Source organism: Camelus bactrianus, chromosome 15, assembly GCF_048773025.1.
Source record: "Camelus bactrianus isolate YW-2024 breed Bactrian camel chromosome 15, ASM4877302v1, whole genome shotgun sequence".
Classification (NCBI taxonomy): Eukaryota; Metazoa; Chordata; class Mammalia; order Artiodactyla; family Camelidae; genus Camelus; species Camelus bactrianus.
In genome coordinates, this window is record NC_133553.1 from 70,989,485 (window position 1) to 71,000,963 (window position 11,479).

Consider the following 11,479-nt stretch of genomic DNA (forward strand, 5'->3'; position numbering starts at 1 on the left):
TCGGGCACATTTTGGGGCAGCCTACTCTGGACCCCAACATTTCCCTATTCTGTAACTTCCCTGGAAGTTTTACACATTAAAAGCTGGGCTGTTGACTGTGCATGTGCGTCCATGCGTGCGTGCGTGCGTGCGCGTGGTGTGGGGGCAGGAGGGAGGGAATAGTTTCCTAGAGGGCCTGCGTTTCATGGACCCAGTTTCTTAGTTCTGAGAACAGGTCTGTTCAAGGAAACAGTTGTAGTATCTCGTCTCAGGAGGCGGTGGTGTCGATGGGCTTCTGAAGCTAGGCCTAGGGAGCAAGCAGTCAGGTATCGCCTAAGAGGCACTTGTGTGGAAAACCAAAGTACAGCAAAAAGGTTAATCATTGGAGCAGATGAGAAACCAGATTCAGGGCCGGGAGTAGGGGGTCAGTCTGGTAGGAGATTTCCACACATCGGGGTCATCGAAACGGCTCGAGCAGTTTGAAATGCCTCTGATGATGTCCTGGGGTGTTCGGCTCAACTCTCTGAGCGGCTCCTCCAAAAACAGGCCCTAGGATGGTTTCCACAGGAGCTGTTGTGGCCATTTCTCTGACGTTTACCTCCCGTTGTCCAGCTTCAGTCTGCAGGGCTTCAGGAGACGGAGCATTTTAGTACTCAATGATGCCAAGACAAAAGGGTGAGAGAAAATGGGAAACGTTCGTGGAGATGGTCCTAGGCAGATAGTGGAGGCAACTAGAAGACCTTCAGTCTCCGGGCCGGCTTTCAGGTTGAGACAAAAACCCTAAGGCAAGCGCTTGCTGCCACAGCACATCGACTAACACGGGAACCATCCAGTGAAGATCAGCACGGCCCCTGAACGTGGACGACACACGCACATACGTGAAGCGTTCCGTAGCTTTAGTGATGTCAGTCACCCAGAGGAAGACAGATATCCTATGCCATCACTTCTAGGTGGGATCTGAAAGTAAGTCAAGACACCCATCCATACATAAATAACTCCATTTTAAAAAGACTCCAAGGAACCTATTTACAAACCAGAAACAGACTGGACTCGCAGACATGGAAAAGAAACCGATGGTTAACACAGGGGACAGGGTAGGGTGGAGGAACGGGGGAGGGCAGAGGGATAAATCAGGAGTTTGGGATTAGCAGATATAAACCACCCTATACAAACTAGGTACACAAGTAGGTCCTACTGTCTAGCACAGGGAACTATGTTCAATAGCTTGTAATAACCTATCCTGAAAAAGTATACGTGTGTGTGTGTGTGTGTGTGTGTGTGTGTGTGTGTGTGTGTGTGTGAATAAGTGAATCACTATGCCGTACGTCATAAATGAACACAACATTGTAAGTCAACTATACTTCCATTGACAGAGAGTTCCTACAATAAACAGGCAGGCAGGCAGGCAGGCAGGCAGGCAGGCAGGCAGGCAGACAGACACAGACACAGACACACAGACACACAGACACACAGACACACACACACACACACACACACACACACACACACACACACACACACACACACACACACCCCCACAGACACAGGGGAACCCTAAGGAGAACGAGTAGCACTAGTATCTCTTATCCATGCATGTCTATCCCAGTTTAATGGAAACCTAAGTTTTTGCCTCCAAGTCAATGATGCTAATAACTCTGCTGCCAAGAATAGAAAAATCCTCACGGAGGATTTCTGAATCCCAGAAGGGTCAGGGAGGGAGAAAAAGAGAAAGGATTCCATTCTGCTGACAGAGGTATGATAGTTACCATGTGGGTGTCCGCCTCTAAAAGGGAAGGAAGGGGAAAAAACAGAAGTTTATTTTCCCTTGTATCTGAAAAGAAAAAAATTTAAAACTCAATCCTCTTGGAGACAAGAAGTCGTACACACCTCATGTCACTGATTCTCCTCCTCCACCTCCTCCTCCTCCTTCCTCTACTTCTTCTTCTAGTCTATATCTCCCATGGATTCTGACGACCTTGCCTGATGATGGCGGGTGATGGGGGCAGAGATCGATCTTTCTGAGAAGTAAGTTGGCAAGCGCTTTAGTGAAGCCTCGTAGGATTTACCCAGCGAAGCGAGTGCCTTCGTCCCTGGAGGCTGCGGAAAGTATGTCCCCAAGTCACATACGCATGTGTTTGTCTTTTGTTGTCGTTGTTGTTGTTGTTGTTGTTGGTGGTGGTGGTGGTGGTGGTGGTGTGTGTGTGTGTGTTTGTTTGTTTGTTTGTTTATTTGTTTGTTTGTTTGTTTGTTTGTTTGTAGCAGTGTCCTGGCCATGCTGATGGCATCAGGCTTGCAGCGGGGGAAGGAAGGCTTCAACCCCTTTGGAAGTCATACCTACCATCCCAAGAACGTCTGGATGACCCCTACTATGTGGCAGTTGAATGGGGGCCAGTTACTGGGGTTCAGCGTGTCCAGAGAGAGGAGGTCTGAGGCCTCTGGGGACAAAAAGTTTGTATGTATGTATGTATGTATGTATGGCCAGTTGACTGTTTTTGCGGTCCTATAGGAATCTTCCTGCCCCTGTCTATTGAACAATGGGAGTCATCTTCCAAGTGCCCTGACACCAGACACCACGGTGGGTGAAGGAATGCGGGTGGGGTGGGGGTGGGTGGGGGAGGTCATCCAGGAAGCTGGGAGAAACCGAGAACGTCCGTGGGTCGGTGGGTCGGCCTGTCGGATGGTCGCCATGCTGGGTTTCCCCTAACCCAGGCCATTTGCCGAATGGACAGAACAGACTGGGGCCACGTGTGCCACCCACCCTCTTTCCGGAGGCTGTGGTCCACTGTGTTTGCATGAAAGTCAGTGAAGGAGGCATCTCCTCGGGACTCGGTTCCGTCCCTTTCACGAGAGCCTCCACTTTGGATGACAGCCAGCCAGCCAGCCAGCCAGCCCTCGATGCCAGGGCAGTAGACGACTGCCAGGAATATCCCATCCTTTCTGGAACCCTGAGTGTACCCACCTGTACAGACACAAGGCTGAAGAATACATGACGTTCCTTCCTAGTTGACAGCACTCCCCATGTCACTGAAACAGTGTCCAGTACGCTGACGTCATCTCCTCCCTCTCCCACACCCCCGCACGCGCACAAACACGCGCGCGCGCACACACACACACACACACACACACACACTCTGTCTGTCTGTCTGTCTGTCTGTCTGTCTGTCTGTCTGTCTGTCTGTCTTCTAAGGATGGAGAAGAGTTTGCTGAGCTATTTCGGGTGCCCTCTCATCCTAGTTCCTATCTCCAAGTTGGTTCAAAGTCCAAAAGGCGGTCAAGCACTTAATCAGATAGGTCCCTCGTAAAGAATGCCTCCCACATCACGACGACAGGCTTCTTAGGCCAGCCGAGAAGCTCCTTCAGTTCTGCGCCCATCTTGGCTCTAAGTTGATATCAGTCTGTTACGGAAATGACAGGCCAGCCAAGAAACAAGCACCTCTCGGAGGGTTGGAGTACTCAGATTTATTACGCCGGCGGGCTCAGAGGGGCTTCTGCTCCGAAGCTCTGAGCACCTCCAAGACGTGCACATGAGGTTTCATAGGGTTAATTACAAATATGGGTCTATTCGCCAATAAGGCTCAAACAACAAAAAGCAAAGGATCAGTACACTGGAGCTTATCAATTTGGAACAGATCACGTTACTGACACTTGTTGAGCTTGGATTTACGAGTTAGCTTGTTAGCCCAGTAAACTGACACTAAACTTCAGATTTACGAGTTAGCCCAGCAGAACTTAGATCAGTAAACGGACACTTATCACACTTAGATTTGTGACTTTAGCTTGTTAGCCCAGCTGGGCTTTTCCTTTACAAGTCCTCCAGGATCCAAGAAAGCCACGTTGGAAAACAAGTGGTGATTCTGATGGGACAGGAGATCAGTCATTTGGGGGCGAAGGGTGGGGTAGGGAGACATACCAGCCTGTCTGTCTGTTTTCACCCAGTGTGGGAGCCGTCCCAAAGAGATAACTCGAGAAGAGAGAAACAGGGAGTTGACAAAGAACACGTGCAGTGGCGTGCCCTCCCCCCCCCACCCCAGGAGAAGGCCAAGCCAGAAGTCCCTCCGGATGGCGGGTTCCGGACTCCAGCTTCCAGGGGAAGCGATGTTTTTTTCCTCCCCATTTCAGGCCCGGAAGAAGAGGGAGAGGCAGAGTGTCCTTCTCGGGCATCCGCTGTTTCTGAAGCACGCTTGTTGCCAAAAGATCGGCCCCCGTCCCCGACGAGCCCAAGAATCCAGAGACAAGGTCTCGGAGCTTAGAAGCAAAGAGGCCATTTTATCGCTCTGCCGGGCAAAGGGGATTCACAGCAGGCTAGCGTCTTCAAAACTGTGTACCCACCTTGGGGATGGAGTGGGTGGGGTGGTTCTAGAGCCATAGCTCAAACAATCGGGCATCGATCACCATCCACAGAATCGTTTTCTCATCAGAAGACTCAGAATGGTGTCACGATGCCTCCAGGTGACCCATTCTATAGAGGCTGGTGGTTAGATCTCGTTATCTCATAAGCACTCAAGGTGTGGCCTTCTTGGTCACTCAGGCTATTTTGTCAGGTCATTAGTCCCGTGACCGACCTTCTCCTCGGAGAAAGACTCAGAGACCCAGCATGATGATGACTTTCAATGAGTGAAATACAGTAGAAACAGTAAGATCGATAGCTTCCAGTTTCAACAACAGGCCTGGAACCGTGAGCAGCAACCAGTCAGTCAGGACAGTTGACCGTTTTCAGGGCGAGCATAAGAAACCGAATGACACCCCCCCCCCAGCAAATGAATGAGTGAATGAATGAATGAATGAATGACCTAATGATCCTCCCCCCCCCCCGCCAAAAAAAGAAGCAATAATCCGTTAGCCTAATTCCGGCCATTTTATTCATCCTCCTTCACCCTGAAGCCCCAGTCACCCACGTGCCACAGTGGTCTGTTTTCTGGTTTCCTCCACCACCCCACCCCCCACCAACCACCACCCCGCCAACATCCCCCCATGCCCAACCACCGCCCCAAGTGTGGGACTGGACGGGGGTGCAGGGGGCTGAGGGGGCGGCAATGGCGGCTTGAGGTGAGGGTGGGGAGTGTTCCGCCCAGATCGTATAGGAAGCTCAAACACAGCTGCAGTACGAGACAAGATGGTAGATTTCTGTGAGTCCTCCCTCCTCTTAAAATCCGTCCTAAGGAGGAGACAGACAGAAAGAGAAACATCACCCTCACTCCCAACGCCTCCTGCGCCCTCGATGCGCCCCAAAACAACAACAAGAAAAACAAAAACAAACACGACCACAAATAAGTCGCTATCCCTGGGGAAGAAGGATTCGATGGCATGGGGATATCATTCTAAAATTCATTCCCTCTTCATCACATTTCATGGAAACCGATTGCAATCTATGAGGCCCTGTGAAGGTAGGGGTTGGGGGGGTAGGGAGGAGGGAGGGAAGTGAAGGGGGGGGAGAGGGAGAGAGGGAGGGGAGAGAGAGAGAGAGAGAGAGAGAGAGAGAGAAAGAGCAGAGGAGAGGAGGGATAAAAGGGGAGAGGACAGGAAAGGAGAGGAGGGAAAAGAGGGGAGGGGAGGGGAAATGAGAAGAGGCGAGGGGAGAGGAGAAGAGGGAGAGGAGAGGAGTGGAGGGGAGAAGAGAGGAGTGGAGGGGTGAGGGGGAAGGGGGGAGAACAGGGAAGAGGAGAGGAGGGGAGAGGAGAGGAAAGAGAGACAAGGGAGACAGACAGACACGCATGCGCGCGCGCGCACACACACACACAGAGAATAGCGAAATGGAGAGAGAGGCAGAGAGAGAGAGAGAGAGAGAGAGAGAGAGAGAGAGAGAGACAGACAGACAGACAGACAGACAGACAGACAGACAGACAGACACGGATCTAGGTCAGGGATACTACACATGGGTATTCTTCTGAGTGATTTTATGTGTTTTCTCAATCGCCACCTCTATGGAGATAAAAATCGCTCCCATAAGATGAAGGGAGTCCTTCTGCCACCGCCCACGGCCCCGCCCACCAGCACCGCTTGTGTTTGTCAGGGATTCCAAGCCAAAGCACGTGGAGGAGCGGGAGAGCTTCCTGGCAGCCCAAGGAGGAGGAAAGTCCGGCAGCATGAGAGAGGTGGTTGGCACGGGGAAGCTGGAGGCCGGCTGACGAGAAGATGGGTGAGGGGGCAGGGAGGAGGGTTTCCCAAGTTGGAGAGCCAAGACGAGGGAGGGGAGCTGTCGGTGGCTGCGTTCTGACCCCGACCCCAACCCTGACTGGAGCGGATCCCTGAAAGGAGGCGGTTCGGGCTCTCTGGCCGAGAACGCCCCTCTCTTCCTCTTTGTGCAGAAACACCTTCCGCAGACCGAGAAAGTCCATCCCGAGACCCTCGTCGGAAGAGTCCTTTCCAGACCCATCACGATCCTCCTGGGCCAAGGGGTCCAGGGGATGGGGCGGGGCCTCCATTCGATCCGTCTTCCGTCCGTCCGTCCATCCACAAGATCTTGAACATCCATGTAGGATTCTGGATGGTAGCAGTTTTCCAGGATCCTCCAAATCCTTGTAAGTCCTCTCCTGGCAGATTCGACCCCTAGGTCGTACCGCGCAGCACAGGGCACTAGATTCAGTCCCTCGGGACGAGGGTTCCTGAAAAAGACCAGGAAAAAGAAGAACAGAATCACTATGGTGTGCACCAGCCAGAAACCAGCACCACCTTGTCACTCTAACAGACTTGCAAAAGGCGGGGTAGGGAGAGAAAGTCATAGGATGGCTACCATCCCTCCCACCCCCACCCCACACGCCAAGCCCCAGACCATCGTCATCCCTGCTCCCCCTCCCCTCCCCTTTCCTCTCCCTTCCCCCTCCCCCTCCCCCTCCCCTCCATCGACGCCCGCCTCCCGCTTGTACCCCACTCCTCTGAACCCAGCACCACCCACCCCAGCCTGGACGGGCTCGGCTCAGATCGGCTCGGCTCGGCTCGGCTCGGCCCGGCCCGGCCCGGCCCGGCCCGGCCGTCCGGTCGACTTCTTCGCAGGGTCTAAAATAGCGCCCGGCCGACAGGCAGGTGGCACATGGCACATGGCAGGGGAGCGAGCGGGACGGTTCGGGATCTCTGGGTGGCAGGGACACGCGGCCGGACAACCAGGAGCACGGACGGCCTGGCGTGCGTTTCTCCGCTCGGGGGGGCCTCGACCAGAGACCGTGGTACGGGGAACGGGGACACACACACACCACACACACACCACACACACACACCACACACACCACACAGACACAGACACAGACACACACACACACACACACACACACACACACACACACACACACACACACACACACACACACACCCACCCCTTCACCCCCACCCCCAAACCTCTGACAGCTTTCGTTTGTTTTCGGCCGACCGTCCCTCGATGAGGTACGAGTGCCTTGGCTGGGGCTGGGGGGGGGGTGGAGTTCCTCCCTCCACAACGACCCCACACGGGCTCTGTTCTGGTCACCCGAGTCCTCTTCCAAGTCAGACCACAGGCCTCCATCACCCGGCGCGAGCACTCGGGGAAACAGTCACCATCCTCATCGCTCCGCTCCACCTCTACACGTGAAGAACTGTTCCCAGCCCACGCCACTCCACCCCACCCCACCCCACGCCCCGATGCCACCCACCGCAGTGGAGAGAAACGAGACGAATCCACAGACGTGCATCAATCCGATGAAGAAAACGACGGCCCTATTCCAAGGAAGCATAGATATCTAGGTAGGAGATTCATCGAGTACTATGGAGGCGGTGGGAAAGGGGGGGGTTGCGGTGGGGAGGGTCTAGAGATCAGGCAGTACAGCCCATGCTTAGCATGCAAAAAATAAAGGTCCAGGGTTCAATCCCCAGCACCTACTCTTCAAAAATAACCCGAGAAGAAGCAAGACGGCGGAGTAGAAGGACGCTCGTAGCTCACCCTCTCCCACAAATACACCAAAACTCACATCGACGGACCCACTCGGCCAATCAGACCACCTGCGGAACTCCGACAGAACACCGCCCTCTTCGAAAGACAAAGACGCCCAAAATCTGGTAGGAGAAAAGGAGAAAAGAAAGAGTCAAAAGCAAAACAGTGCGGGAGGGACCGGCAGAGGAGGAATAGGTCTCGTTCGCCAGACCTCCCCGTCTCCAACGGAGAGGCCGACGGGACGGTGGGGGAGCCTCCGAGTCTCAGAGCTGCCCGGAGCGCCCCTTGACCGACCTATCCAAGTGAAACGGGCACAGAGGGTCCCCGCGACACCCAGCCCGAGTCGCAGGCCGGCAGCCGGGGGCCGGGACAGGCCGCACGAGCCGGGCAGAGGACCGTGGCGGCGGCACCACGCGCCGTGGCCAGGAGGGGATACAGAGCAGAACAACCCGCCCCCCCAACCCGTCCATTACGGGGAAAGAAAGGCAAAGCAACACGGCCGGTGTGCCCTGGGGAGAGGGGCGCCGTAGCCTCCATCTCCTCAGACCCGCGGCGCCATCACCGGCCCTTCTCGCGAGAAGAGAGGCGGGGCGCAGCCACAGCCGCCATAGCCCCTGGCGCGCGGCGCGCAGCGCGCGGGCGGGGGCGGGAGCGGGGGCGGGGCCGAGACTCGAATCCGCACCCGGGGGCTCTGCAACCTCCTAGGCAGGACTGAGACTCGTTTTCAGCCTGAGGCAGATATTATATATCTGCCCCGGTACCTCAGAGAACTCGCGCCACCAAGACTAAGAAGGAGCCGAGTTTTGGAATGCAGCAGGGGCGGGGCGGTTCCACCGTCTTCCCCGAGCCCACCTACGGAGAGGAGCGCCGACCCGAGGCGGAGCACACAGCCGCACAGAGCAGCGGAGCGACCGGCGCCGGGAGAGGGCAGGCGGCCAGCCACCCTCCCTCCTTCCCGGCAGGAACGCAGCATCCGACCGCGGTGCCAGGAGGGGGCGCGATCTACTTGCCCACAGGCACCGAGGGCAGCACAGACGAGGGCGCCGACAGAGGGCCCGCGGAAACAGCAAGCTGAGTTCACGAAACAGGGCGACGACAGAAAGACTTCTCGGTGAAACCGTTAAGAGCGCACCGTCTCCAGGAGAACACATCCTTTTTTTTTTTTTTTTTTTTCCTCTTTTTTTTTTTCTTTTCCTTTTTCTTTTTTAATCTCTTTTACATCGGTTTTACCTTCTGTTACCTTTTTAACCTTTACTTTTGAACAGTCGTATACGTTTACGGTTTTAATCCCTTTTAAATGTTTCATTTCAAGTCTTTTCATTATTATTATTTTTAAACATCCACCCCCTTCCCTTTTTCATTCTCTTGGTTTTGATCTCCTGTTACTGGTTATTCACAGGTTTCAAATATTGTTTCTCGATTTTTTTCCTCCTTTTTATTAAGGTTATTAAAAGACGTCTCAACTCGATCGCTATTCTGCTTCCACTTACTCTTCTATTCATGATTACACACTGTCTTCAAACCTTTTCTTTCTCCCGTCTTTTAAAATCCTCTGTTTTATCTTTTGTTAAAATCTGTTCTATTTCCGATTACCTTTTAAAAATTTACTTTTGAAACAACTGTATATTATTTTCTGATCTTTTCTATTTGTTTTTAAAGGCTTTTAGAAGACGTCTCAGCTCAATTGCTATTCTGCTTCAACTTGCTCTTCTATTATTGATCGTACACTGTTTTCAAACCTTTTTTTCTCCATTCTTTTAACATCCTGCCCCCACCCCCTCTCTCCCTCTCCCCCTCTGTCTCTGTCTCTGTCTCTCTCTCTCTCCCCCTATCCCCCTCTCTCTTTTAAAGTTTTATGCCTGCCTAGGCTTTCGATAAATACATAAACTCCTTAAGGACACCAATAGATAACTGATACTCCTTAAGCCACAGTGCCAGAGAGATAGGAGCATTATGAAGAAGCAGAGGAACCACTCCCAATTAAAAGAGCCAGAGAAATTCCCTGAAAGCACGATCCATGAAATAGACATGGATGGCCTGCTCGATCAAGATTTCCAAAAAGGAGTGATCCAAGTCCTGAAGGAACTCCAAGAGATAGTGTTGAGAGATATACTATACGTCAAAAACGAAATCGAAGCTATAAAGAAGAGTCAAGGAGAACTGGTCCACTCATTGGCTGAAATGAGAACTGGTCTAAAGGCTGTCCAAAGCAGGCTAGATCACGCAGAGGAACGAATAAGTGGCCTAGAAGGCAGGACAACAGAAAGAACCCAATCAGAACAGCTGAGAGAAAAACCAATAAAGAACAACGAAAACCATCTTAGGGACCTAAGGGACCCTCGAAAGCGTGCCCATCTACGCACAATAGGGGTTCCAGAAGGGGAAGAAAGAACCAAGGGGACCGAAAAGATATTCGAAGAAAGCATGACTGAAAATTTCCCAAATCTAAAGAAGGAATCAGATATCCAAGTCCAGGAGGCTCAGAGGGTACCCAACAGAAAGAACTCAAACAGGCCCACACCAAGACATAGGCTAATCAAGATGGCCAGAGTCAAGGATAAAGCAATGATCCTAAACGCCTTTAGGCAAGAGAAAAACAGAGTGAGTTTCAAGGGAACCCCCATAAGGCTCTCAGCGGATTTCTCTACACAAACACTACAGGCCAGAAGGGAGTGGCAAGATCTATTGAAATTCTTGAATGAAAAACAAAACAAAACAAAACAAAACAGACAAAAAGAAGCAGCCTAGGATACTCTATCCAGCAAAGCTATCCTTTAGAATAGAAGGGGAGGTAAAGAACTTTGCTTCACAGACAAGCAAAAACGAAAAGAGTTTAGCAACACTGAACCCATGCTAAAAGAAACATCAACAGGTCTACTCTAAATAGAGAAGAAGGAGGATGGTACAAAAATGAGACCACTCATCACCGGAAAGGTGATCACTACCATTCATTCCAAACGGAATAAACACAAAATTGTAAAAAGAAGACATCTAAACCATTAAGAGTGGCAGAGGGAAGCAAGAAAATAATAGAGACTTTTTTTTCCCCCCCTTCTCCTTCCTTTCTTTCTCTTTTAGATGGGTTTGAGATTCTATTACTATCTGTTTCATACAAACAGTTATAGCCATAGGTGAATAGACTTCCAAACAGGGTCAACCGAACTCCAAAACGTACAAGTGAGTCACAGAAGCCAACTAAAGGCTAACTAAAGGCGGGGGGGGGGGGGGGAAGCATGGAGATGAAACAACATGCTATCGAAAAGCCAATGGGTGAATGATGAAATCAAAGTTGAAATAAACAAAAAACCCAGCAGCAACAACAACAACAACAACAACAACAACAACAACAACAGCAACAGCAACCAACAGCAACAGCAACAGCAACAACAACAGCAACAGCAACAGCAACAACAACAACAGCAAAGAGAACCTTGATACAAATGAAAATGAAAACCCAACCACCCAAAACTTATGGGATTCAGCCAAGGCTGCACTAAGGGGGAACTTTATAGCGATACAGGCCTTCCTCAAAAATGAAGAATGATCTCAAAGAAACAATCGAACCCACCAGCTGAAATAAAAAAAAGAAGAGCAGAAACACCC

At 51.9% G+C, this 11,479-nt stretch overlaps 1 long non-coding RNA gene and 1 other non-coding gene across 2 annotated transcripts; one reads left to right on the forward strand and one right to left on the reverse strand.

Annotated features, from left to right (window-relative positions):
- The first annotated feature begins 768 nt into the window (after positions 1-768).
- Positions 769-877, forward strand: LOC141573498 (U6 spliceosomal RNA). The gene has a single exon (XR_012499299.1). It is a non-coding gene; the product is annotated as a U6 spliceosomal RNA (small nuclear RNA).
- A 3,934-nt stretch (positions 878-4,811) lies between these two features.
- LOC141573369 (uncharacterized) lies at positions 4,812-7,514 on the reverse strand. The gene is made up of 2 exons (XR_012499071.1): positions 6,872-7,514; positions 4,812-6,581 (listed from the first exon to the last, which is right to left on the reverse strand). It is a non-coding gene; the product is annotated as an uncharacterized LOC141573369 (long non-coding RNA).
- Positions 7,515-11,479: the final 3,965 nt, after the last annotated feature.